Here is a 27,031-nt window from a genome sequence, read left to right as displayed (position 1 = left end):
AAAAATATTGTGGAAAATATTTTGATTCCACTCTTGTAAGTCCTTGGAGAATGAGGATAATAATGGAATGAGAGGAGCTTCAGTGTTCCATTTATCCATCAAAAAATCAGAGAATTGCTCGTGAGAGAGCCAAGCAGCTTGAAATCGAAAGGGACGATTCTCTGAGTCAAGAGGAGCAAAACCATTCGGGGAAATAAGGAGAAGGCAGTGATCTGATTGTAAGGCAGGGAGGTGTTTAACTCTTGCTGCATCAAAACGGACACTCCAATCAGCCGAACAAAGCACTCTATCTAACCGAGCACTCTGCCTTGTAGCAGGGGTATTACCTCGAGCCCAAGTGTGAGAGGGGCCCGAGAATTCCACCTCGATCAGTTGATTATTATCAACCCAAGCATTGAATTTTGCACTTCTCCGAGAGGTTTCACTGCAACTTGAACTTCGTTCCCAAGAGAAACGCGTTTCATTAAAATCCCCCGCTAGGAGCCAAGGTTTATCATTACGACGAGCAAAGTCCGAGAGATCACGCCATAATTCTTGGCGTTTAGAGGGGTCCGGGCTAGCATACACTGTAGAAAAATACCAAGGCACCTCACCATTTCTAGTGATCGACAAGGTGATATATTGATTTGATTTTTCAATTGGATCAATAGACACAAGTTCGGGTTTCCAATAGACCCAAATTCCACCACTAAAGCCTTGGGCATCGACTCTAGAGTGGCCATTATATCCCACCATGTTTGCAATTTTTTGAGCATGTTCACCACCCATGTGAGTTTCAACCAGAGCAAAAACACAAGGCTTGTGCATTCGGATAATCTCACGGAGAACCGCCATGAATTCTTTACTACCGGCACCTTGAGCATTCCAAACCAAACACGAAATTGGAAAGGAATTAGGATCAAAATTTTGAACTCTATTCATAAAATCAGATGAATTAGGGAAAGTTGCTTTGTAGGCTTCAGCAATAGCACGCAAAGCATGCTTAATTTCCAAGGGTAACTTCAGTGTTACCATCATCTCTAGCTTCCCCGGACTCGGAGGGTTCCATGAATGTATCTCCATCTGAAGGATGTGGGTCAGGGGGTCTGCCACACCCAAGTATGGTTCCTCCATAGGAGCAGTCATGCATAGGATCTTCTCGGGGGGAATATGAACTGCAATCAGGTTGGGGAGTTGGAGAGACATGAGTAAGAGTAGGGTGAATTTGGCTTAGGGAAGGCTGCTTGTCAAGACCAAGGGTAGGGGACGTGTTTGAGGCTTCGATTTGTGCTTGAGGAGTGAATGGGATGTTTTCCTTGCCTATAGGGACTGGTACAGAGGATTTTCGTGGAATATTCTTAGCCTTATCATTAGTAGAATTTCTTAAGATAGACTTTTGAGAATCTTTTTGAGAAATTCTAATTTCCTGCCATTGCTTCGAATTTCCTAAAAATTGGCCCTGATGTTTATCCTTCGAAGTAGATTTTCCAGAATTAAATTGAAGAGGAACAACTGGCGGATTTATCTCGTGGGAGTTATTTCCTAACTCCACGGTCTTAACATGAATATCAGAGCTAATCATATCCTCTTCTTCCTCTAAAATTGGATTTTTTGAAGTAATTGGAGGAGAAATTTCCTGAATATCATCCTTTTCCAAAACTGAAAATCTAGATCCTCCTAAAATCACTCCCTTTTCCTTAGCCAAATCTTTTTTGAAATTTGAACTCTTATCTTGCCCGCCTTTTGCAGCCACCGTAGCAGGCTTCTCCGGTCGAGGTGGTCTCTTCCTTGGTGGTGGTTTTTTAACCTGCATCCAGGAGCCGTAATCTTGCACTTCAACTGTGGAATGGGGTTTAAGAGGTTCGGAAATAGCTAGAGCATTATCATCAACCGCATCCTGAGCAGGGGAATTAAGAGCATGAACAGAGCATTGATCACTTTGATGCCCAATTTTGCCACAATGGAAGCAAATCATACGAAGCCCCTCGTACTGAATTTTCCAAAAATGACCTTTAAGCCAGAATTTCGATAGCAAGGGTTTAGTGAGGTCAAGTTCAACACTTAATCTCGTAAATTGACCTCTTTGAGCTAAAGCAGTATTATTGTCAATTCGAACCACCTTACCAATTTGGCTACCAATCTTATGAAGGAATTCTTTGTCGAAGTATTCGACAGATAAATGGGGGATACGTACCCAGGCAGTTAAGAAGCGCATCGGAGTATCATCAGGAATGAAGTTGGGTACCCATTTTCTAATGGTTAGGTAATTATCATCCAACATCCATGGACCCTGAGTAAGAACATGGTTGTAATCCCCCAAATTAGAAAAACGAGCAATGAAGTAGTCGTGACCAATGTCAGTCAAAACTAACTCCCCAGAAAGTTCCCATTTCGTCTTCAAACGTTTCATAAGAGACATATAACCAATCTTACTATCAAACATCTTGATAATAAGGGTATGTTTCCATGGTTGTCGAAGTCTAGCTTTCTCCTCCTTCGTGAGTAGAATAATAGGACATTTAGGATCAGGCTCCATATCCTCAGGGGCTTCATCATCATCTGAAATCTCATCCTCATCCTCCACTATAGGAGGAAGATTATTAGCACCCAGAACGGTTGAAGAGTTCAACATGTCACGGAATGACATACCAGTAGAGGGAATTCCATTTGCAGGCTGTACCAATGGAGGATTAACCTGAGTGTTAGATGAAGTAGGTTCAAAATCTCCATTGAAGATAATATGATTAATTTTGTGTTTGGTTTTCTTGGTTGATCGTGCAATTTGATCTCGTTTTTCAGTATTGGAAGCATGGTTGAGAGCGTTTTCCATAGAGAGCGTTATAATGTGAAACTAGATAATGGATATAAATTAACCATATGATGATGGTATATACTTTAACACGGCCGGACAAAACTGGTCTTACTCCCATCCCTAAGTTTAGGTATGATGCACATGAAAGAGCGGTAATTTTTTATCCATAACTAATACTAAAATAATTACTGCTGACATTATAACTAATTAATTATCCATGTGGCAGCTTCTTATAAAAAATCCTTCAAATATATTGTTGACAACAAATTTTTTTTAAACTTTATCAAGGTAAAGTTAACATATTTCAAATTTTGAACTATTATTGCTATGAAGTTAATTAAAATATTTATATCCTTCATTTTAGCTCAATAAAATAAACCAGAGGGGTCACGACTTTATTACGTTTTGCTTAAAAAATTTATGTTACACACTTACAAGTGAATTTTTTATTATTAACACCGTGCATCGCACGGGACTAACCTAATATGTGTATTAATCATCAAAGTGGACTCGATGGGGAGTTATATGTGTATTAAAAAAAAAAGAATAATTGTCAGAATAATACAAAATTTTCCCTGTCTTACATAAATAAGATGACCTTTTGATTATTTTCTAATAAAACGACATTTGACCCTGATCTCCTATAAAAAGGATTAAAAAAAAATGCCAGTAACTTGTTCGATAGGTTAAGGAAGATGTGTCACATTATGGTTGGTTAGAATTTTTTATTTTAGTTTTTTTTAAAAAAAAATGATACTGTATTAATTTATAAAAAGGGTTGTACTAAACATCACTCCCTTTTTACCAAGTAACGCTCTCATTTTAATTTTAATTTGTATGTACGCTCTCATCTTATAAAATATACAATCTCCTTTCATCTTTCCCTTTTTACTCCACTCTTTCATCACTATTCTCATAAAAACATAATATTCACACACTTTTCTCTTCTAAAATCAATAAAATTCAGATTAAAAAAAAACCTAGAACACATCACAAACCACTAGATCTACACTATCAACCACCAAGACGAGGTATTATGTTTGGTCAAAAAGGATATAATAATAATAATAACAATAATAATAATAATAATAATAATAATAATAATAATAATAATAATAATAATAAAACGCCTGAAAATTTTGGAACTCCAAGGGGGAAAGCCTAGAATTTCCGGATCCCCTTGGAAGATCCGAAAATTCCAGGTATTTCTTCCAAGTGGATCTGGAAATTCCAGGCGTTTCCTTCTTGGAATTCCAAAATTTTCAAGTGTTTCCCTTTTGGAGTTCCATAAAATTTAGGTGTTTCTTAAAAAAAAAAAGGCAATTTCAGATGACGTGTCATATGCTCCGGCAAATTATTCGGTGTCACATGGTTGTTGTCGTCCATTGTCCAATAGCAATGAAATTTCATAATTTTTAAAAATATTTTGAATTACGACGTCTTTGTGGTAGGGCCGAGGAGTTACGGTTGCACGTGGTAAAGTATAAGGGAATTTAATAATAAAATTAAAGTGAAAGGGGACCATTTTATAAGGAGGACAAGTTCGTACATACATGTCAAAAAGTGTCATCCAATCAGTGTATCTGAAATTTGTGCCCATTTTAAATCCCACCCTCCCAACTAAAGGTGCCTGAAACGTGTCATGCAGATTTTGGTTCATAGAGACATCTTCACCACAATTAATGTTAACCCCACCAGATTCAGTGAAGATGACATCCTTTATTGGTTAATGTAATACCCCGTATTTTTACACGTATTTAATATTAAATAAGTAATTTGTAAAGTTTAATTAATTCAAAAGGAATTATTTATGGTATTTTACTTTATTTTATAATTTAAAAATATATTTTAGGGCATGTGATTTTATAAAAGGAAAGTTTTATGAAAGGAATTTTTATAAAAGTCCAATTTATTTAGGAAAGAGATTAGTAATGATAGAAAGGGAATTCAAGGGTAGGATGGTGTCTAGAGAAAAGGGGTATAAATATTCAACACATAGGCAAATTAAACTTTTTCCAGAGTGGCGAAAACCCAAGGTAAATTTTCTCTCCCTTCTCTCTTATTTTTCTTTTCTTTCTTTCTTTCCCCTTCCCCTTTTTGTTTTGCACGGCCGGCACCACCACGCACCACCGGCCGACCACCACAGCCACCGGCGCAAGCGCCAGCAACCACAACGGCACCGGCGGGTGCGGCAACAGCCAAGTCGCATGCCGTGGTGGCTGTTACTTGCGGCTGTCAAACAAAAAAAAAATTTCTTTAATTCTAATCCTAAATCTAATTATTAATTATGGGTTTTGTGATTGATTTTGTGATGTTAGATTATAAGTATGATGCAAATTAATTTTCAAACTTTGATTTTAATTAAAAAGTCCCAAATTGAAAACCCTAGGTTTCAAAATTAATGTATTATGATGGAATTTAAGTATGGATGTTGTAAATCTTTATTTTGAGTGTTTTAAAACAAAATTACAGCAAGTTTTAATGATTTAGTAAAGCTGGAATTTTGGTTAGTAAGCCATAATTGAGTTTCTTGAAGGGATTTTTGATTACCCATTAATTGGGATTAAAGTAAGGGATTTTAAATTAATTTTCAGCTTGTTTTAATTAATTTATGAGTGATTTAATGAGTGTAAATATTGCTGAAAATTTTTGTGGAGTAGATATTAATGCCTCCTTATGATTTTGGTTTGTAGGAGATTTCCAATTAAGTGATTTCGCATATTCGTGGCGATTCTAAGATCTTATTCAAGGTACGTTCACGTACTTGGCATATAATTGATTATGTAGGAGCATGCTAGGCTTTGATTAATTAATTCCAAGTAGTATCATACTAGATTATGATTGGAATTTGTGGTTTGGTTGGTATTGGTGATTGAATTATGAAGCATGATTTATTTGTGATGGATTGATGTTTGAAAAATAATTGTTTGGCATGTTGGATATGAACCACACTTTTATTTATGACATGATAGAAAGCATGTTTAATTGAACTGCATGTTTAATTGAACTACATGTTTAATTGAGTTTGGAATATTGAAAAGGAATTTTATTATGGTTCATATAATTTTTTATTGATGCTTTAAGCATGAGGAAAGATCTATGTAAGTGTCTTTAAACACGATGAATAAATTATATTTTGGTGCCTTAGTGCACTTAAGGTGTTTTCAACACCGAGGGATAGGATTTGTGGCGCATTATGCGTTTAAGGTGTCTCTGACACCGAGGTAGATTTAAAAAGGATTGAACATTAAATATTATGTGGTCACTAATTATTCAAGAATTAAATTAGTATGTTGATTGCTTGAATAATTATTATGATTGATTGTATTATGGTTTGAGAGTTATCACCAAGTCTAATAATATGTAAATAACATAAAGTGAAAGAGATTGCACATCAAAACTCTTGGAACGTATATACCTTGAGTATGAACATATGGGGGGAGCTATGGGGTTTTATATTTAACCATAACTTCTACTGGGAGTACATGACGTTGTATATTCCTTTTTATTATATATTATGCGCAGGAATTCCGCCACTTACGAGTGGTTCTTTTATACTGGCACGGTTAGCTCCCGTGTTAGTACCCCTTTATTGGGGCAGGTTAGGGGGGAAACCCGTTCGATGCATAATCAAGCTAAATAAATAAATTAGTTATTAATTTAGAAAATCATGTTGTATGTTGTATGCTTAGAAACAGGTGCAACAAAATAAGTTGTGTGATGATAGGATGAAAGCATGTTAGTGTGATTTAATTACGCTTATGTACTCATCTTTGCTGATTGTGTGTTTATTTGGCCTTATCTTTACTTTGGCCTTATGGTGACCCATTTTTAATGGGGAGTAGTGGGGACAAGTAGAGAGAAGCTTTTCAGGTGATGAAGCATATTCATGATGGGGCATAAGTGAAGGGCGAATCATGCTTAGTTTCCATAAGTTTACGATGTGGTTTATTGCTTTGAATATTTTATTATTATGCTTGTGAGACTAACGCAAATTTTTTAAGTTGGTTTGGTTTTTAATAAGGGCCTACAATGGTTCCAAGTTGTAGGTTGACTTTTTTTGACTTTGATTTGACTTTACTTTCGCTTTGTTGACTTTTTAAGTTGACTCATTTTGAATGTTTTTAAAGATAGTCTTCCGCTGTATGTCTTTGATAGTTGCCTCAGCCGTTTTCACGGTGGCGTTTATGTCTTAGATTTTCCTATTTTGAGTTTTAAAAAGAGCAAAACAGGTATTTTAAAAGAAAGGAATTTCTAGGTGTTATAGTTAACACCAGCCTCTAGGCTACTGTTACGACATGATGATGATGAGATAAGCTATGCTCCTATGATTCTTATGCAGAATCATCCTCAATTATTAGCCATGATGCACCATCTCAGCTTTTCCATCAAAGAAGGTGGAATAGCGTTTGAGATGGCTCGTGGACATCATATTTGGGAATTTTTATCTAGAGATAAAGAAGTTAATAGGGTGTTCCATGATCGGTTGGCATGTACAACAAAGATTGGGTTCAGAGTTATCACGTCATTGTGTAAAGATGTATTTACAGATGTTAAATCAATTGTAGATGTAGGAGGGGGAACTAGTGCAGCTGTAAATGAGGTTGTGAAAGCCTTTTCTAATATCAAAGGCATCAACTTTGATCTACCTCATGTTATTGCCATTACTCCCAAGTACGATGGAGTTGCTCATGTTGAAGGTGATATGTTTGAGGCCATTCCTGATGCTGATGTTGCAATCTTGAAGATAATTAACTAATACTGAACTTATTGCTATAAAGGAAGGTCTTACTAATTGCTGGGCTAGAGGAATCCGCTTCCTTGAGCTTGAAACTGATGCTCAAGCTCTGAAGTACATTCTGGAGAACCCGTCATACTACATCGATCATAATGTCTCCCCAAAACCAAACCCGATGATGAATAACATTTCACCGCCATTATTGGTCAGGTTGAGTATATAATCTTTGGAGTGCTTAAATCCATGTTCAATCCTATACATTTCATAAACCAACCCAATTATTAGCCTATTTCCCCAAACCATAACATATTTTCCTTTTTTCGTGTCCACATCACAAAACCGAGCTGAACTAATTTTGTGGCCCTATAATTTTGATCCAAATATTATTTGGTTGGATAGGCCTTTCAATAAGCTTTCCAACGGTATATCATAAGCCCAATTGCGAAATAAAACGAAGAACATATGAGCAAAACACTAAACTCGGCCCAAAACCGACACCCTTTCACTAAAACGGCTATATCTTAAAATCTATAAATGATTTTGACCTAATTCTAATTGGGTTGAAAATTAGACTTGCTTGATAAGTTTTCCAATTATATATTATATGCCTTATTTTGAGTTACGGATCAAAAGTTATCATATTTTTAAAAACACGTAAAAAACTGGAATTACCGCGCAACAGCTAAAACGCCACGTCACGGTGTATGCCAATGTGGCACGGTGCATTGTACCATGTCACGGTGCTTTCACGTGTCTTTTTAGCGTTTTTTCACATGCACTAAATGAACTTGGACGCATTTTTGGACAAAATGTACACCGCGACACGGTGTACTGTACCGTTTCACGGTGCCCAGTACCGTGTCACGGTGCCCAATTAGGGTTTTTCCGCGGCTTTTATCTCTTCTAGGGTTCCGTGCATTCCTCTACTCTTTTTCTCTATAAATACCCCCTCATTTCTGCAGTTCGGGGCATCAAATAATTCTCTCTTCTATGCTCTAGCCTAAACACTAGCCTATCCTATTCTTCCACAATACTTCCTTTAAGCACTCTAAGGAGTCTGTACTTTACCCGAGATTCTGTCCTTAAACCAAGGCGTGAAAGATAGAACTGTTTGAGGGTTTGGCCCCAAATCAACTCTATTTAATTTAATTCTATTGTTGTTTTATTAATTTTTCTTGAAGTTACTAACGCGTTTATTGTTTTTATAGTTGCAAGCAAACAAAATCAAAGTAAGGGATCATGTTCCTTTGATTCCTATTATTTTTCTAACGATTTTTATATTGTTGGATTATTGTTGAATTGCTTCCAATATTGTTGTTATTATATTGTTATTATGGTCACCATATTGCATGTTTAAAGGGAATATGTAATTGAAAACCACGCCTAATAAGATAATTTGGACGACCAGTTTAGGTTCCTTTTTAATCTTGTTGTTTAATCAAGTGATCACGAATATTTTAGAATTATGTGTTACATTAATATTCAACCAATTTAGCGTAATAATAGTTTGGAGCGAATTGAATATTTGTTTGTATGCCTTTGAGATCGCAGGAATCACTTTTCATAATAAGAATCGAGTAGAGGCCAATACGGGCGAATGTGACTCCATGACTCACTTCGTACCATCATCCCCGATCCTTCTTTCGTGGTTCCGAACCATATGGAGTTAGTAATCTCATGGATTATGAATGGGGTGTAACCTTTACGGGTCAATCGTTGTTGCCTATCGTTGTCCCTTAATCGTGGTTGCCTTAAATGATCCGTGAACGGTTTACAAGTTCCTTAAAAACTTGTTGGTGGCTCCCTACTTTCCTTGTCCCTAATCGTGTCCCTAATCGTATGTCAATTCCCACTTCCTATGAGTACCAAACATATTCACAACATGCTTAACGTAGGTGCACTTCAAAAAACGCCTACATGCCCTGTCCAACATTATTAATGATGTTGTTAAACCTTTGTAAAAGGACTAGAGTGTAACCAGTGGCGGAGGCAGGAATTTTAAACCGGGGGGACAAATGAACATCATCGCTTAGTTTGACAAAAATATCAGAGCGAAAATATACCTTTTTTTTTTTAGGAAAAGCAAAAATATACCTAAATAGTTATTGTTTTACAACTCAAAAATATAAAATACGGAGTACTTTGTCAAAAAATTAACATCAAGTACCATTTTTTTCTCCATAAAGAACTACTAGGCTATTACATTCGTAATTTGGGGTAGGGTTCATGCAAAACTATAATTACAATAATTGAAATACGTATATGGAGTAATTGTTAAGAAATATATTGAAGTAATTTTATTTTATAAAGTATTTTTTATTAAAAAAAAAAAAGAACTACAATTACAGTTATTCTAATAAGTAATTGGAGTAATTTTCAGCAATAAATTGAAGTAATACTATCATATAAAGATTTAGGTTTCAAAATCTTATAAAGATACATTAAAAAACCAAAAAGGAAAAAAGCAAAAACAAAAACAAAAAAAAGAAGAAGAAAATGCTTGCTGGAAGAATCGAAACCCTGTCCATCAGACCAAAAACTCATGCATTGCCCACTCACCGCTGATCCAACTCCATTGATCTATCTTAAGAAGCGCAAAATATTATATTTAACCTATATCTTTTTTTGGGGAAGTGGGGGGACAGCTGTCCCCCCTTGTCCCACGCTGGCTCCGCCAGTGAGTGTAACTATCCTTCACGTCAAACGCCAAGCTAATAGAACTGCCCATGGTCTTGCTGAGATAGGTAGAACGTGAACTGATGATGAGATTGCTTATCAATTCTTCCCCCCTCCTACTCTTTCCAAGACATACATGGAAAAATTGGCTAATGCTTTAGCCCTCGTGAGTGACACCTGATCAAGCTGCTGCTGGTGTTCAGGTTCCTAGGCCTGCTCTAGGCTCCCTTTTGTCTACTAATGATGCTGCTGCTACTAGTTTTATTTTTTCTTGGTTTCTAGTTCCATTTTTATTTCAGCACTCTAGTTTTCCTTCCTGTCATGGCTGGTTAAGGTTAGATAGCATGATAGCTAATTTCCTCCTTTTTGCTTCATGCTATTTTCTTTTGTCTACAAACTTTGGTTTTCAAGAGTGCCTTCTAGTTAGTCCTATGTAATATAAGCTTCGTAGTAAGTTAGATTTGTCTCAATACATATGTTCAAAAATTAAACTTGATCATTAGTATTTTTCAATACTTGTAGAACATATGAACGTAGAACATTTAGGTTGGTTTTGAATCAAACTGACCTTAGCTATCACTATTATTATAATCATCGATCTAATTTGAAATCTAGATGAACCAAAACTCATGTAAAATCAGTTCCTTTTTGTCAAAAAAAAACAAAAACAAAACAATTAATTCTTTTTTAAAGGCAAAATAGAAATTAATATTACATTAAGGACAAATTTTCAAAATTTTACTGGAACTTACCTTTCTACATGATAGAGAATATTCATTAACACTACACTACAATTCTAATTAAGCCTTAATACAATAATTAAAAACGAAAAAAAAAAACCTTAAAGTCCGTACTGCATCAGTAGTTTCCTTCTAATACCCCTACTTAGCAAATAAAAACAATTTACTAATTACTACTTTCTAATATCCACTACTTTCACTACTTAGCAAATTATAATATACTCTAGCTACTTTTCAAGTCTTCAATCGTTTGCAACAGGAACATTTCGCGTAATTAGTAGGAAGTAGAGAATCTTGATGCCCAAACAACCGTACGAAATCCCACTCATTATCTTGACTTTCTCTGGAATTACAATTGCTATGCTATAGAGCACAACCACCACATCGGAAACTTGAATAGCACAATAGAGAAGGATACAAAAAGTATGCCAAGAAGTGGGGATTTCCTCAATCATGTGGGTAGCATTTTATATGAGTTGGTTTAAAATTAAATTAAAATTAAAAACATTGTAATATAATTAATTATAAATTAACAAATTACATGAAACTATATATATATATATATATATATATATATATATATATATATATATATATATATATATATATATATATATATATATATATATATATATATTAAATAACACATTATTGACACAAATAATTATTGGTAATAACTATTAATAGATTAATCATAATCCGAACCCGATATGACCCGACTTAATTGAACACAAACCGAACCAAAATCTAGATAAATAAAAAAAGGATTTGAATCAGAATTGACCAAATACTGAATCAAGCTTAGCTTAATCAAACCAAACTTGATCGAACCGAAGTCAACCCAACCCAAATTCTGACTCCTGAGTCCATCCCAAAAGGTTTATGTTTTCTCTCGCTAAAAAAATTTGCTATGCCTTCTCTAATGGTTTTAGTAGCTTTTATTAAATCATATTTCTTGGCTTTAACTATAATGGTGAAAAATTGCTTTGGCTACATTGGTTTTGATGATAGCTTATATGCTTTAAACCCTGATGATTGAGGAAATTCCCTCTAATTGGCATACTTTCCGTATCGTTTTATAAGTTTTCAACGATTCGGTTATTTTTCGGATTAGTTCAATACAATCGGGTTTAATGATTAGGGGTTACATCTCTATGAATGATACTTAAATACATGATCAATTCTATTAAATGCATAGTAATTGTATGAAATTCTATGATAAGTAATATTGAATAAATATTTTATACCCTTAAAAATAAATTAGATATGTTATGAATTTTTTTTTGTCAAAAAAAATTAAAGGTTATGATTTGTTTTGTTTGAATAAATATTACGTAAAACTTATTCGTCAATTGACAAATTACGTAAAACTTATTCGTGAATAATAAATTATGTAGAACTTAAGATAAATCCTAATGGTTTTAGAAATATAATTAATTGGTACTCCGTAGAAAATATTTTGGTCCATAAAATAATCTCATTAATGTGTAATTTTGTAATGTTTTTGAATCTTTGATGATACTCGTAAAGCCATACGTATGATACATTGGACCGTATTTAAAATGGAGTACGGAGTATAATGAATTGAAATGGTGACCTTACAAAATTAAATTTTTTTTTCCTCACCAAAAAAAATATGGAGTACTGTAATTGTACGAATTACAGCGTATGTTCTATAAAAGACGACAGCATGCTACTATATTTAATGCAACTGATCTCCTTGACGATAGTGATAACGGGAAAGTGAAAAGGCTTGCATTTGGTTTAATATTTTTTTTTTTTAAAGGTGGTCTAATATTACCTTAGTTTTTTTTTTTTTTTGACGGGCTAATATTACCTTAGTTGTGTGTGATTTACTAATTGAAATTGTCCAAAAACACTCTCGTATATGGACAATATGGAGACATGGAGTATCGTCCAATTTTTTTATTTTTTATTTTTTTTTTATTTAATTATCTAAATTTATTTTGTTTTCAACAAAACAAATCTTGATATATTTTATACTTAACATACGGGCTACGTGGTATAGTGAAATCATTTGGCATGAACATTAATGTTTAATGATATATATGAATATATCGTTATACTTCGTATATTGGAGTATTGAATTTTAGAATTTTTATTACAAAAAAAAATCTAAATTTTAAATTATTTATGGAAAACTCGAAAAAAAATAAAGGAAAAATTGGTTTTTTAACGTCTTTTTTTGTATGTTTAGTATAAAAAAAGCTCATATGACTAAAGTTTTCCAATCTTGTTAAGGATAATCTTAATCATTATTAAAGGTTTTATGTATAATGTTAAGCAAAAAAAATCGGTCCAGTTCAAGACCGGTTTTTATAGGGTTTTGGACCGGACCAGAAAAATAAATTTCTCGACCTGGAGACCGGATTAATTAATAAACCCTCCCTCACGTCCGTACAACATATGAATGCCTAGTGTAAGGTGGTGCACGGTGGTGGTGTAGTGGTGTTTGTGGTTGGTTTTCTCCTCCCCTCTCCATAGAAGGTGGTTCGAAGTGTTCGTACCCTACTATGTAGGAGTAGAGGAGGTTTAATCCTATCTCGTGCACTAAGGAGAGGAGCAACACTTGGGGCTCTAACATCTCCTTATTTGACAATCAATCGCAACATCGTGGAAATCACGCGTCAAAGGTATAAATTATGTGATTTTTTATGTGTTATGCTTGTAGATCTTGTTTAGGTGCGAACGAATATGATTCATGAAATTCTTCTTAGAGTACCTAAAATCCTACAATTCCTGACCGACCAAGTAATCCCTGACCAAGTTACAACTAATTGGCCGAGTAACCCCTGAGACCGAGTAACCCTTGACCGACTGAATAACCCCTGACCAATTACAAGTCACCTTGGTCATACTGTGTGGCCAAATTTCTGTTAAACTTAACATCCAGTACAATAGTTTTTGTCCTCTTCCCAGTGGATACTCGATCGCCCGCCCATCAGCTATTTATACCTGTACAATCCTTGGCTCCTTGCCTTTTCACTTTATTTCAAAGTCATTTACATCCACTTATAATACATGCCTCATCACCTCCTTAGTTCTTATTTGATCAATAACTTTTAAATTGAACTTAATATATTTTTCCAAGTCTTTCAATTTTTTATACCAAAAAAAAAAAAAAATAGTTATTAGTGGGAAATTTTAGAAAATAACACCACAAAAAAATCCAAAATTTGATTATAATACCACAAAAAAAAAAATAAACAAAAAAAAACTTCAAAAATTTGATTTCACCACCCCGTAATGGATTTTAGATGGAATCCGTTAGTGGGGCCGTAAATGACACGTGTCAAATGCTTATTGGTTTAAAAATAATAATTTAATAAAAATATTTTTTTTTTTTTTTAAAAAAAAAAAAGAAAAACCCTAAACCCAAAACCCAGACAGCTCCACCACCAGCACCATCTTCCCTCCCGCGTCGAGAGCCGAACCCAGCCCGCCAGCGCTCCCTGCCCCCACCAATACCGCAGAAACCAGCCTTTACTCTCTTCCCCCTCCCCGAAAATTAAACCACCCCAGCTCCGCCTAGCCTCACAGATCCAATCACGAATTCGCACCGAGCAACCCGCAACCACCACTGTACGCCACTGCAGACAACCGATCCCACCTTTTCGAACCATCGAAAATACCAATTCGCGCCGAGCCGATGAATTGTGGTTGGTATTTGCGGTGGTTCGAAGGTGTTGGGGTTCCCGTTGTGATTGTGGTTGGTATTTGCGCTGGTTTGAATTGGTTGGGATTTAGGGTTTGAATTGGTTGGGATTTAGGATTTGAATTGGTTAGGTTTTCGGCAATTCGGCGATTGTGATGTTGTTGTGGTAGGTGACTAGGTGGTGATTTGTTGTGGTAGGCGGTCATTTGTGGTGGTTTTCGGGGAGGGGGAGGGGAGGGTATCATCGGTTTTGGTGGGGCAAGAGTGCCGGCAGCTTGGGTTAGGTTGTCGGTGGTGGGGGACAGGTGGTGCCGGTGGGCTGGGTTATGTTGTTTAGGGGTTTTTTATTATTATTATTATTATTATTATTATTATTATTATTATTATTATTATTATTATTATTATTATTATTATTATTATTATTATTATTATTATTATTATTATTATTATTATTATTTTTAAACCTATAGATAAGTGACAAGTTTCTATTGTGAGCGTCACTAACGGATTCCATCCAAGAATCCATTAAGTGGTGGTGAAATCAATTTTTTTGGGTTATTTTGTGGTGTTATAATTAAAACTTTTTTTTTTGTGGTGTTATAATCATTTTTTTTTTTGGTGGTGTTATTTTCTAAAATTTCCTTATCAGTACTCATTAAAAAATTTAGCTCGTTAGTTAATTTTTTTTTCCTATTTTTTAGGGGATCTTAAGATTGATTCTCATCACATATCCTTATGACTATATAAACAACAAAAAAAATTAATAATAAAAATGTAATAAAAACATACTACAATATCACTATGTACTTTTAATTTTAATATTAATATAACTATTAATTTTGTGATTTATTATTGTTTAATGCAATTTCATATATTTGACAACTAACATTTACATCAACAACATACTTAGGCCCTATTTTTTTGAGCTTCTGGGCAAAGCAGAGCAGGAGTCAGCATAGCAGAGCACGGCAGAGCCGAGTAGAGTAGATTTCATTATTATTATTATTATTATTATTATTATTATTATTATTATTATTATTATTATTATTATTATTATTATTATTATTATTATTATTATTATTCTTATTATTATTATTACTATAAAAATATCAAAAAAAAACCTACAAAGTCAATCAATTTACAAGAAATTAGTGGGAAGCCGAGATACAATCTGGGCCCCCACCCCTCTAGCTATAGCGAACCCGATCCTGCTGAAGATGTGAGCAGCTGCACGAGCACCAATATCCTGAGTCTTAGCGAACGCCTGAACCCGCTTCAGCAACGCAATAGCATCCTTCTCTAATTCCCCCAACGAAGAAAAGGAGAAAGGAAGAAAACCGTAGCCAATAGCCCTACAACGCGCCCCATACTTGTCCCGCTTCCGCTGAGCCGTCGTAGACACAACACGACCAGGAACAAAGTCAGACAACCCCGATAGTGTTAAAGGTGAAGATCCCGTCAAGTCAACACATACATCAAGGCCTCTATCCCAAGAATAAAGCAACACATCTGCTGGTCGAAGAGCCCCGTCATTCCCTCCAATTAACCCAACATTAACCTCCTTTCGAGCAGAAATCCTAGACCGAAAACAAATATCAACAAGAGTGTCACGCACAACGTTGTGCCGATGCTTAATACCCACCATCCCAGCACAAGACACTGCATGATCCCCATAAATATCCCCATCAAAAACCCTTGAGCAAGCAGAATACGGTGTTGAAATGGAGAACAAAGGAACACCCAACCTGTAGCAAAGAACACAGCGGTAAGTCTTACCATTCATAGTTTGACCCAGACCCGATATCGGAACCGCCCGCAACCAGGCCGAAGAGTGATCCCCCTGTTGGGACTTCCATAAGGCAACCTGACGCGCAGATAAGGAGAAAGTGGAATCCGCTGATGCAGTGACCTTCGTGAAATATATATCTGCCAATTTTTTCATGAGTCTGGGGGCAGCGATCTCACTAGGGTTATTATTACTAGTACAATTATTATTATTACTATTATTATTATCACTATTATTATTATTGTATTATTATTATAATCTTTAAGTATTATTATTAAATATTAATTAATTATTTATTTATTATTATTATTATTACTATTAAGTATTAATTATTTATTATTATTAAATATTAATTACTTATTATTATTAATAATTATTATTATCTTTCAATATTAGTTATTATCTTTAAATATTAATTTTTATTATAAAAAATCAATTATTATTATTATTATTATTATTATTATTATTATTATTATTATCACTATTATTATTATTATTATTGTTATTATATTATTATTAAATATTAATTATTATTATTATTAATATTAATTATTTATTATTATTATTAATATTAATTATTTATTATTATTATTAAATATTAATTATTATTATAATAATTCAATATTAATCATTATTTTTAAGCAAAGCAAAGCAGAGCAGGACTCAGCAGAGCAAAGCAGCTCTAAAGAATGGGGCCTTAAACAGTTGATGTAAAAGCGGCCTTACCACCATACGAATACAAAAAATAGAAATTATTTGACAATTTAATTTCATTAAGTGTAGTTTTTTGTTTTTCTTTTCCTTAAAGGGAATGTAGCACATGTAAATAATAAAATTCAAAATTATATTGTACCGTCAATAAAAAAAAATTCACAAATATACTTAATGTATCTTAGTCAACTTTATAACCTATAAGTTATGGATAGTCAAATACTAAGCATAAGGTGATGAGTGACATAAAATGTCACTCAAGTCCCTTCTCCTTTCCCTGCTATTTTTGGGATCATTTGAGTTTAAAACTCATATTTTTCACCTCTTCACTCCTCTATTCTCTAATAATATATGTCTTACTACTTCTAAATCACTAGTCTCATGGTTTTACCGTGCTCTTGTGATATTTTGTTGTGTAGGGATGAAGAGAGACGACACTTATGAGATGATTAGAAGACTTTGGCACACTTGAGGCGCAATTCTGAGGCTTTGCAACACTATGCGCGTACGCGCTCGTATAAACAAAGGCTTCCACGCAGTTGCTTCACTCAGTACAAATAGCAGTTTTAAAGCAAGGTAGTAGCGTTTGCGAGGACATGCAACTTTCTTATAGCGCGTCTGTGCATAAGCCCTCTAGAAATGCAAATTTGAGCTTTGCGCGTCCGCACAAAAGCCCTCCAAAATGCAGTTTTGAGCTTTGCGCGTCCACGCAAGATTTATATAACGCGTCCGCACAATGAACTTGGAAGGCCTATTTCGACCACTGTGCACCTGCATACCCCCACCACTGCACGACCGCACATCCTTATCTGAACCTGACTTTTGGACGGAATTTCCTATGCAACTCTTTGGGAGTATAAATACGGCCCTTGGCCTCATTATTACGGATTTTCTTCCCTTTATATTTCTTAAGCCCTTATCTCTTAGTTAATTCTCTAAACTCTCATTAATTAGCTTAGTTTCTCTCAAACTCACATTTGTACTACTTTGATTGAAGTTTGTGTTTTCAATTTCAAGAGTTTCTCAACTTTGAAGCATCTTAAATTCTTAAGTAATCTCTTTCCTCTAACTCTTTTAATTTTTGTTTTTATTTACTTTGAAGTTCTAATTTCTCTCTTAACCTTGCTTAATTATTGTTGCGTGTTCAATCTTCTTTGTTCTTACTACTTCTCTCAACTTGTTAGATTAATGTTGAATTTAGATATTGTTGTTAGGATGTTGAACACCATGATTAGTGAGTAGTTTCTTAGTTAGGGGTTGGGTAATTAAAGACCTAAACCAAGCCATGGGTTGATTGATATTTGTGCTTGCATGTTCATTTTGGGTTGATGATTGGTTGTTAAAGAGTTGGTTAATTACATGTATAATTGGATGACCACTTTTTGGTCATGTAATGCGAATTTTGAGTTTCTTGAATAAAAGACTCAATCTTTGGATTTTGATATGTTTATTATACGATTATGGATGTATACATTCGTTTTTCTTGAGGAACAACGAGTTAATGAATTTTAATGAAGCAAGGATAGAACTCCCAAGGCTAGGTTGAGAGGCGATACTTGAAGGCTCGGTTCAAGAATCAAAGCTTAGCACAACGATAAGGTTTAACAAACCATGCATAAACACAAGCTAAGCTCACGTTTTTTCATATGATAATCAAAACTCAAAATCTGATATATATATCAGTAATTCTTAACCACGTATTTATAAGCTAAACAACTAGCATAAAATTGTGTAGAACAAATTCTAATCTAACTACATCAAGTTGCTTACTACTTGAGCCAATATAATTCTTGTTGGTAGTTCCTTATTTTACTTGCTTCATACTTATCTAATACTATTATTTGTATCCTTTAGTACGTATTAGTTTGAACAATCCTCTTATTCCTCTACTCCTCTTAATTCTCAAATCTTAATTACTAATTTGTTTAATTAGTTTTGATATATTGTTGAATACTTGAATTGTTGACAAATTGAATTGTAGAAACTTAGAATTTAAAATTTTTACTTGGTCTTTTAATTGATAATTAGAAGAAGTTTACATTGTCAAATTTGTGTTTATTGGGGACTTGGGATTTTTGTTTTATGTGTAATATTGATTTTTTTGCAGTAGAATTATAGATTAATCATTTATAGAAGTAGTAATGTATTAGCACGCTTTCAAAGTATGAAAACTCGAAGAATGCTTTTGTAGTTTTTTTTTTATTTTTTATTTTTATAACGTGTAATCCATCCATTTGTAATAAGAAATTTAAACTTATGTATTGAATATTTAATTAATATATGATCATCATTTGTTTTTTAAGATTCTGAACCCACAGTTCGGAATTCCTGGATATGCCACTGTTCGGTGGACATGTCGACTTCGGCGTTGGTAACAGCCAAGTCCCCTCTCTCTCGCCTTTCTTTCTCACTATGAGCTAAGAAGACAACTATGTATAAGGAGAATGACGCAAAATCACAGGAAAGGAGTAAAATCAGGAAAAGGAGAAGAAAAGACAAAAAGTCAAAGACTGAATTGAAATTTAAAGTTATTGAATTTTACTCAACCGAAATTATTTTTACTTAAATGAAATTATTTTTTACTTAACTAAAATTTCTTTTACCGATTCTCTGTTCTATTTCTTCTTTAAATTTATTGATTTTTACTGAATTGAAATTATTTCACTCAAGTGAACTTATTTATACTGAGTTGAAATTATTTTACTAAAGTGAAATTATTTTTACTGTGAAGTGAACAAGGCCTAAATCCTTATAACCTTCTATTATCTTACTTAAATGCAATTAATTTTATTGAATTGAAATTATTTTTGCTGAATTGAAATTATTTTTGTTGAACTAAAATTCCTTTCACAAACTTTTTAAAAAATCGGGTGTACAATAATTATTGTACATCCATTATAACGATAGCCTAAAGTGATCAAAAGTTACCCCTGAAATGAATAAAAGTTACCTTAATATGCATAAAAGTAACCCAATACAAATAAAATTATCTACGTTTTATTAGTAAAGAATCACATTTTAAACGATTAAAAATCAATTATTAGTGATTGAATGTGTTTTGGGTGTTTTTGTCCCTCGGGAGAGTTACAGCTCGAAGACTGGTCCGGAGCGGCCTGTACCTGCAAGACGAACAGAGACACCGGTTGGTAGGTGCTCCGCCTCCGACGATCAAGTTAGTAACTTGAAAGGAGAGAAAAAGGTGCGGAAATTTAGGTGGGGATCTGCTAGGATTTCTAGCTCAGTTGTCTCTATCAAAGGGACAGTTTGTAATAAGTGAAAAACGTGCCCTCCAAAAGAGGGGAATCTCCCTATTTATAGGGTTCTTGGGAATTGTGCCCCTGATTAGGTCACAAAACCCTAATCAGTGGTGGGCTGCGCCGCATTGCGGCTTTCTCGGGATTTGGGCCGGAAGGCCGTCATTTCCCCAAATATCTGGGATGACGCGTGTCAAGCAGGGATAGGTCCACTTTGGACCATCCTTGGGCTGACACGTGTCGCCCTCTGATTGGGCCACATGACGGGGTAAAATTACCCTAAACAGAATGTAATTAAATTATCTTTATAAAACTTTTCTTGTTGTCTATTTATATAAAAAATGTATTGTGTTTAAAGTTACCCAAAAAAAGACAAAAAGTCAACCTTACACTGCTCGATGTACACTAATATTAGTGTAAACCGGGTGTATACAAAAGTTTTTCAATTTCTTTTACCGATTCTCTGTTATATTTGTTCTTTAAAGTTACTGATTTTTACTGAAATGAAATTTTTTTACTCAAGTGAACTTATTTATACTGAACTAAAATTATTTTAACTAAACAGAATTTATTTTTACTGAACTGAAATTATTTTTTTGAACTAAATTTTTTTTAATTGAATATTATTTTTTTTAAGGTGAAGTGAACAGGGTCTTGCTCTACCACCCTCCCAACATTCCTATTTTACTTATTTCTTCTTCACTCATTTCTCCGTATAGGAGAAGAGGATGATATAGGTTTGGATTTATGCAACACTTTTTATTTTCCCGACTAGCTATCTAGGTTTTTTTTTTAAAAAAAAAAAAAAATTGGAATCTGGATTTGTAAGGGTTAAACACATTTTATAATTGAATCTTCATTAAAAAAAAAAAAAAAAAAAAAAAAAAAAAAAAAAACACCCTAACCTTGCATTTGTAAATTATGGTCAACCAATCCAAGAATGTATGAGAGGTTAAAATTGAATGGTTTTTCTTGTAAAATTGAATTTTAATGAGTTAATTTGGGGGGAAAATAAACAAAGAAAACTGTAATGTCCCGTATTTTTGAGATGTATTTTCTAATTAATTAATTATTTATTAAATTTTAAAAAGGGTATTATAGTAGTTTATTTTAATATTTAAATCTTAGAGCCACAATAATATTTGAATTTTGGCGCCAAAAGTATTTTTAAACTTAATTATTATTTAAGATTTTGGATAAGATTAATTATCCATTTTATATTTTATTATAATCGAATTATAATACCCTTTTAGAATTAAATAATTTAAATGACACGTAAGCAATATTGGCGAATGAGATTTTTCAGTTTAAATTAATTAAATATAAAATATTATCCTTTGATATCAGGAATTTTATCTAAATATATAACAAATTTTAGCGCGCACACACACACACACACACAAACACACACACACACACACACACCCCACACACACACACACACACACACATATATATATATATTAGATATTTTAATTAGCAAAAATGCACTTCCTATGTTTTTAATTAGGGGGGCAAATTCCTAAGTTAATTAGCAAGGACTTTCGAATTTTTTAAGTATAAAAAATCTGATTTTTCTAAGTTAATTAAGTTAGTTTAAAGTTAGGACTTTCTAATTAATTGTATTCTACAAAATGAATTATTATTTACACAATAATTTTTAGATCGTTATAATTAACAAAATTGATCCCAAATAGCATGACCGGTCTGAAAATATTGAGCCTAAATAGGCTCAAGATTTTCGACCACCTATGTTAAACAAGATTAATTATTTTGTTAAATTTTGTATTTTAGTTATCTTCCTTAAATCTTCTTATTTTCTTAAATTCCTTTATTCCAATGTTGCTAATATATGACCATGCATTACCTTATCTTAAATCACTTTTGATTATCCTCCAATGCAAGAAAGCTTACTTCCCATCCTTTATTTCATGATCAACAACTTACCATAATTCCTTATTTACTTTATCACTAAAAATTAAAATTTCCTTAAATTTATACTCTCTTTTCCAAGTAATTCCATAAACCAGAATTACCTTAGTTCTTCCTATAAATGTTGTCTTAATTCTTGCATGTTTGAGCCTATAAATACCCCTTATACCAATGCAAATACTCAAACAACAATCCTCTATTTTCTCTGTCAAAAACCCCACGGTTAAGTTTTCTTGAACCACCACCACCACCATAGGCAACTACCGCCGTTAGCCACCACCTTCGAACACCAGCATCACCTGTTGGACGCTGCTGTCGACCATCCTCCTCCTCTTCTTTTCAGTTTTCAATCCTTCTTATTCTCCTCTCTTAATTAATTTTATTATTATTATTATTATTATTATTATTATTATTATTATTATTATTATTATTATTATTATTATTATTATGGTTTCACATAAAATAATTATTGTTAGTGATTTAATTAAATGAAATTGAAAATTATTCAAGGTTTATGAAAAAGAATTTTTAATGGTTCATGTACATAGAATTGGGAGTTTATTTTCATTGTTGTGATTATTTGATGACCATATCCTAATTAAGGTTATATTTATTTAATTTATAGGTTGTTCTTGACAAGAGTGCTTAAGTTCTTTGTGTACTGCTAAGCAAGGAGTCGAGCTACGTTTAGTCGTTTAGCCAGCTAGATACCTTTCAAGTAATTGTTAGATTAACATGTTTTATATGATTTTAATGATGTTTGAATATAATTAAACTGTAATTTATGAAACAGGTTTGAGAATAAATATGTTTGAGAGTTGATTTTAATATCATGTATGTTTTGAATGATTGAAACTATTTATCATGTTTAAAAGGTTGGCTATAAAGTATGTTGAACTAAATAAAAAGGAGTTTGAGTTATTTTAATTTATTCAAAAGAGAAATTTCATGAGTATTATTGAATTATTATTAAAGCTTTACAAGCATGATTAAATTTATCCTACTATGCAGATTTAGTTGATAAGACTTTGGACTTTTGTATGACCGGGTCTTTTCTCAAGGATAGTCTTTTTATATAAAGTTACTAAATTGGCAGGTGTGCACACGTAGGAGAAGAATTGGGTTTTAAAAGAATTGATTTTTATCATTTGAAATATTATTGAATTTTTGAGTACGTTATTGGAGTTATTTGAGAATTTTGAGAATTGGTTTGGAATGATGAGGTTTGAATTATTGAAATAAATATTGGAATTTCCATGATTGGGTTTAAAAGCATGTTTGCTATTAAATTGAGTTTACTTATCCTGCACTTAAATATACTTGACATATATTTTGCTAATCCGTATTTCCTATTTGTTTTGGTCCTCCCTATTTACTTAATGGTAAGCAATAATGAATTTTTCAGGTTGAGTCATTGATTTGAGCATACGTGAGTCCCGAGATTTGCTTCACCAAGATTAGGGATGTTTGTTTTTCTATTTCAATATCAGTACTCAATCTTGACAATGGCTACTATTTTAAGTATTAATAAAGAAGTGTTGAGTTTTCCCAGCAAGTTTGTTATTGAGTTAAGTTTTAATATAGCCTTATGTTATCAGGACACATAGCGATAATTAAAACGCCTAAGTCTGTCTCTTCAATATAATCATATGTATTATACTAGTATTTTCATAGAGGGAGATTTAAGGGTGTTATAGAAACTATTAAGGAAAGAGAAAATAAACAAAGTGAATGAGAAAGAAACTAAGGAAGTGAAAATTCTAATTGAGAATTAATTGCACCAAATTTAATAAAAATAATGAATAAAATAAATAAATCATGAAAAAAATAATTTTTTAGAAGGAAAATTCATCCAGCAATATCAAACATATGATGTATTTTTGGTTTTAAATCTAGCAATATCCAGCTTAACCATACTTCATATGATGATATTTTGGTTTTAAATAGAGCAATATCAAGCCAAATTAATAAAAATCATATTTGGTTAACTAATGTGGGTGTATGAAAATTTGATTTTTATTAATGAATTATGTACTGAGCTGAGTGTATTGATTTTGCTGCATTATATTGTTATATTTATTTGGAATTTTATTATTTTTTTTTGTTAAGATCATTAGGGGTGAAACAAATTCGGTTTAAAACCGAACCGAATCGAAAACCAACCCGAATAACAAATATGGTTCAGTTTTTTTCGAAAGTGGTTCGGTTTCGGTTTGCAAAATCAAGAAACCAAAATTATATGGTTCGGTTTCGGTTTCGGAAAATGAAAAATCGAAACCGAATCGAATTTTTGACCCAACCCTAAAAAACCCTAGCCCAACTCTACATAGTATATAAAGAAAAAAAAACCTAATCTTTCTCTAGCCTCTTTCTGCCCTTTCTCTCTCCTTTCCTCTTCTCTTCTTTGCTCTTTCTCTCTCCTCTTTGATCTCCTCTTTCTGTCTCTTCTTCGATCTCCTCTTTCTTGTCTTTCTCCTTGCCTCTACTCTTCTTTGTCTATCAAAATTAGCACAACGTCACTAATTTCGCTTAATTTGGCCAAAACGAAGGTTTTCATATCAAAGCAAAGATTTTCATGGTTAAAATGAAGGTTTTCGTAACAAAATTCGCGAAATTTGGCCAAAACGAAGGTTTTAATGGTCAAATTCGACCATGAAAACTCTAGATCTAGAGTTTTCATGGTCGAATTTGGCCGTTTTAAACCAAATTCTAGATGAAGGCCACTTTTGGTTTAAAAGGTATGTTTTCTTGTTTTTAATTTTCTTTCTTTTTTTATTTTTGAATTTTTAATAAATCCATTAATATGATACAGTATGATTTTTGCTAATTTTTGTGCTTGTTTTGGTGTGGTTTCAGTTTGGTGTAGGTGGGGTTTAGTTGGGTTGGTTTCGGTTGTGGGTTAGGGTTATTGGTGGGGGTGGGTTGTCAATTCGTTGTGGGTTTTAAGTTTCTGTTGTGGATCTGGATTGGTTTGGTTTGGTTTTGTTTAGTTCGGTTTGATTGGTGTGGTTCGTTTTTTTTTTTTTTTTTTTTTTTTTGCAAAATTTGATGTTTATGATGCTTGATAGGAAATTCGGTGCGGTTTGGTTTTTTTTTTTTTTCAAAAAACCGAAATTTAGGTGGTTTGGTTTGGTTCGGTTTCAAAGTTAAAGTGGTGCGGTGTGGTGCGGTTTGCAAAATCCCAAAACCAAAATTGAGTGGTTCGGTTTCGGTTTGGCTAAAAAACCAAACCGAAAACCGAACTTTCACCCCTGAACATCATATTAATTATTGTTAGTTGTTGATAATGGTCCGTGTTTGGGGGAAAAAGGGAACAAAACAAAGTTTATTTATGGAATTAATCCCAACAAATTTTTTTATTTTTATTTTTTGTTTGAATAGACATAATAAATGGTGACAAGTCATTATGTTTTTGGTGTGGTTAAAAGTGGGTTAAATAACATTCAAATGAATTAATTGGCCGGAATATTTGCTTCAATCATCAAAAGATGAAAAATAAAAAGTTCAATCACCAAAAGGTGAAAAATTTAAAAACTTGATCACCTAATGTATCCTTAACGGACACATGGCAAGGGCAAGACAATAGCTCACACTTAAGGGCAACAAAGTAATTGGTATTCCACCGTTCATAAGCTACAATAACTCTATTTCCATATTTTAGGATTGTAGGAAAATGACTTCATGAGCTAATTACCATTAATTCCATATGAGTAGGTATGAAGTTTAAGGATCTGTTCACATTTAATGAACTGAGCTGAACTGAACTAAACTGAATTGATAGGAGCAGAACTGAACTGAACTGAATAGAGCTGAAATGAATATTTTATGAGAGAGGAAAATTAGGAGCTAAACTAAACTGAACTGAACTAATTGGAGCTGAACACAACTGAACTGAACTGAAATTAAGCTAAAGTGAACAGGCCCTAAGTCACCAGTTTTACAATTTTTATTCAAACAAAAAATAAAGTTGGGAGTAATTGACCTTGTTATGTTTATGTATGAAGTATTTAAATTATTATTCTTTGACTTATAACACAACAAAAAAGCTAAAAAAAGATTATAATACCACAAAAAAAAACCTTTCTTACGACATCACAAAAAGACTCAAAAATTGGATTTCACCACCACGTAATGAATTCTTAGATGGAATTCGTTAAGTGCGGTCCACATTATCACGTGCAACCGATGGAATTCTTCATATTATTTGTTAAAAACAAAAAAGTTAAACAAAAAGAAAAATTAAATAAAAAACAAAAATCAACCCTGCCACCCCAACCCCCATCGTTGGCATGGCGGCACCCCTTACCTGCAACCACTACTTCAGCCACACACCCTCAGCCACACACCCCTAAGCCACCACTTTAGCCCTCACCATACATCTCACCAACCTCCCTAACCCTACCTGACGCAAAACCATCACCCCAACCTTAGTCGAAAACCATCGCCTCCACCCAAGTCGCTGACAACAATATCACCACCATCCCCACTCAAGTCGCTGAACTCCTCTCCCTTACTTGGAACCGTCGCCAAAACCCCAACCCACACCCGTACAAACCGCTTTACTCCTCTCACCCTCACCCTCACTTGAACCTAGAACTGTCGCCGAAACCCCGAACATATCTAGAAACCAAATTGGGGCTAAGGTTGGGGTACGATGTTTTAGGGTTTGGCTAGGGTGGTGCGTCATTCAAGTGGTCGGCTGGGCTGGTTTCGACAATCGAAGGTGG

At 33.5% G+C, this 27,031-nt stretch overlaps 1 pseudogene; it reads left to right on the top strand.

The window, feature by feature from the left end:
* The first annotated feature begins 2,862 nt into the window (after positions 1–2,862).
* LOC145588933 (desmethylxanthohumol 6'-O-methyltransferase-like) lies at positions 2,863–7,550 on the top strand (annotated as a pseudogene).
* Positions 7,551–27,031: the final 19,481 nt, after the last annotated feature.

Source organism: Chenopodium album, chromosome 17 (assembly GCF_948465745.1).
Source record: "Chenopodium album chromosome 17, dcCheAlbu1.1, whole genome shotgun sequence".
Classification (NCBI taxonomy): domain Eukaryota; kingdom Viridiplantae; phylum Streptophyta; class Magnoliopsida; order Caryophyllales; family Amaranthaceae; genus Chenopodium; species Chenopodium album.
Note: the sequence above shows the minus strand (reverse complement) of the source record. Positions and strands in the feature narration are given on the sequence as shown.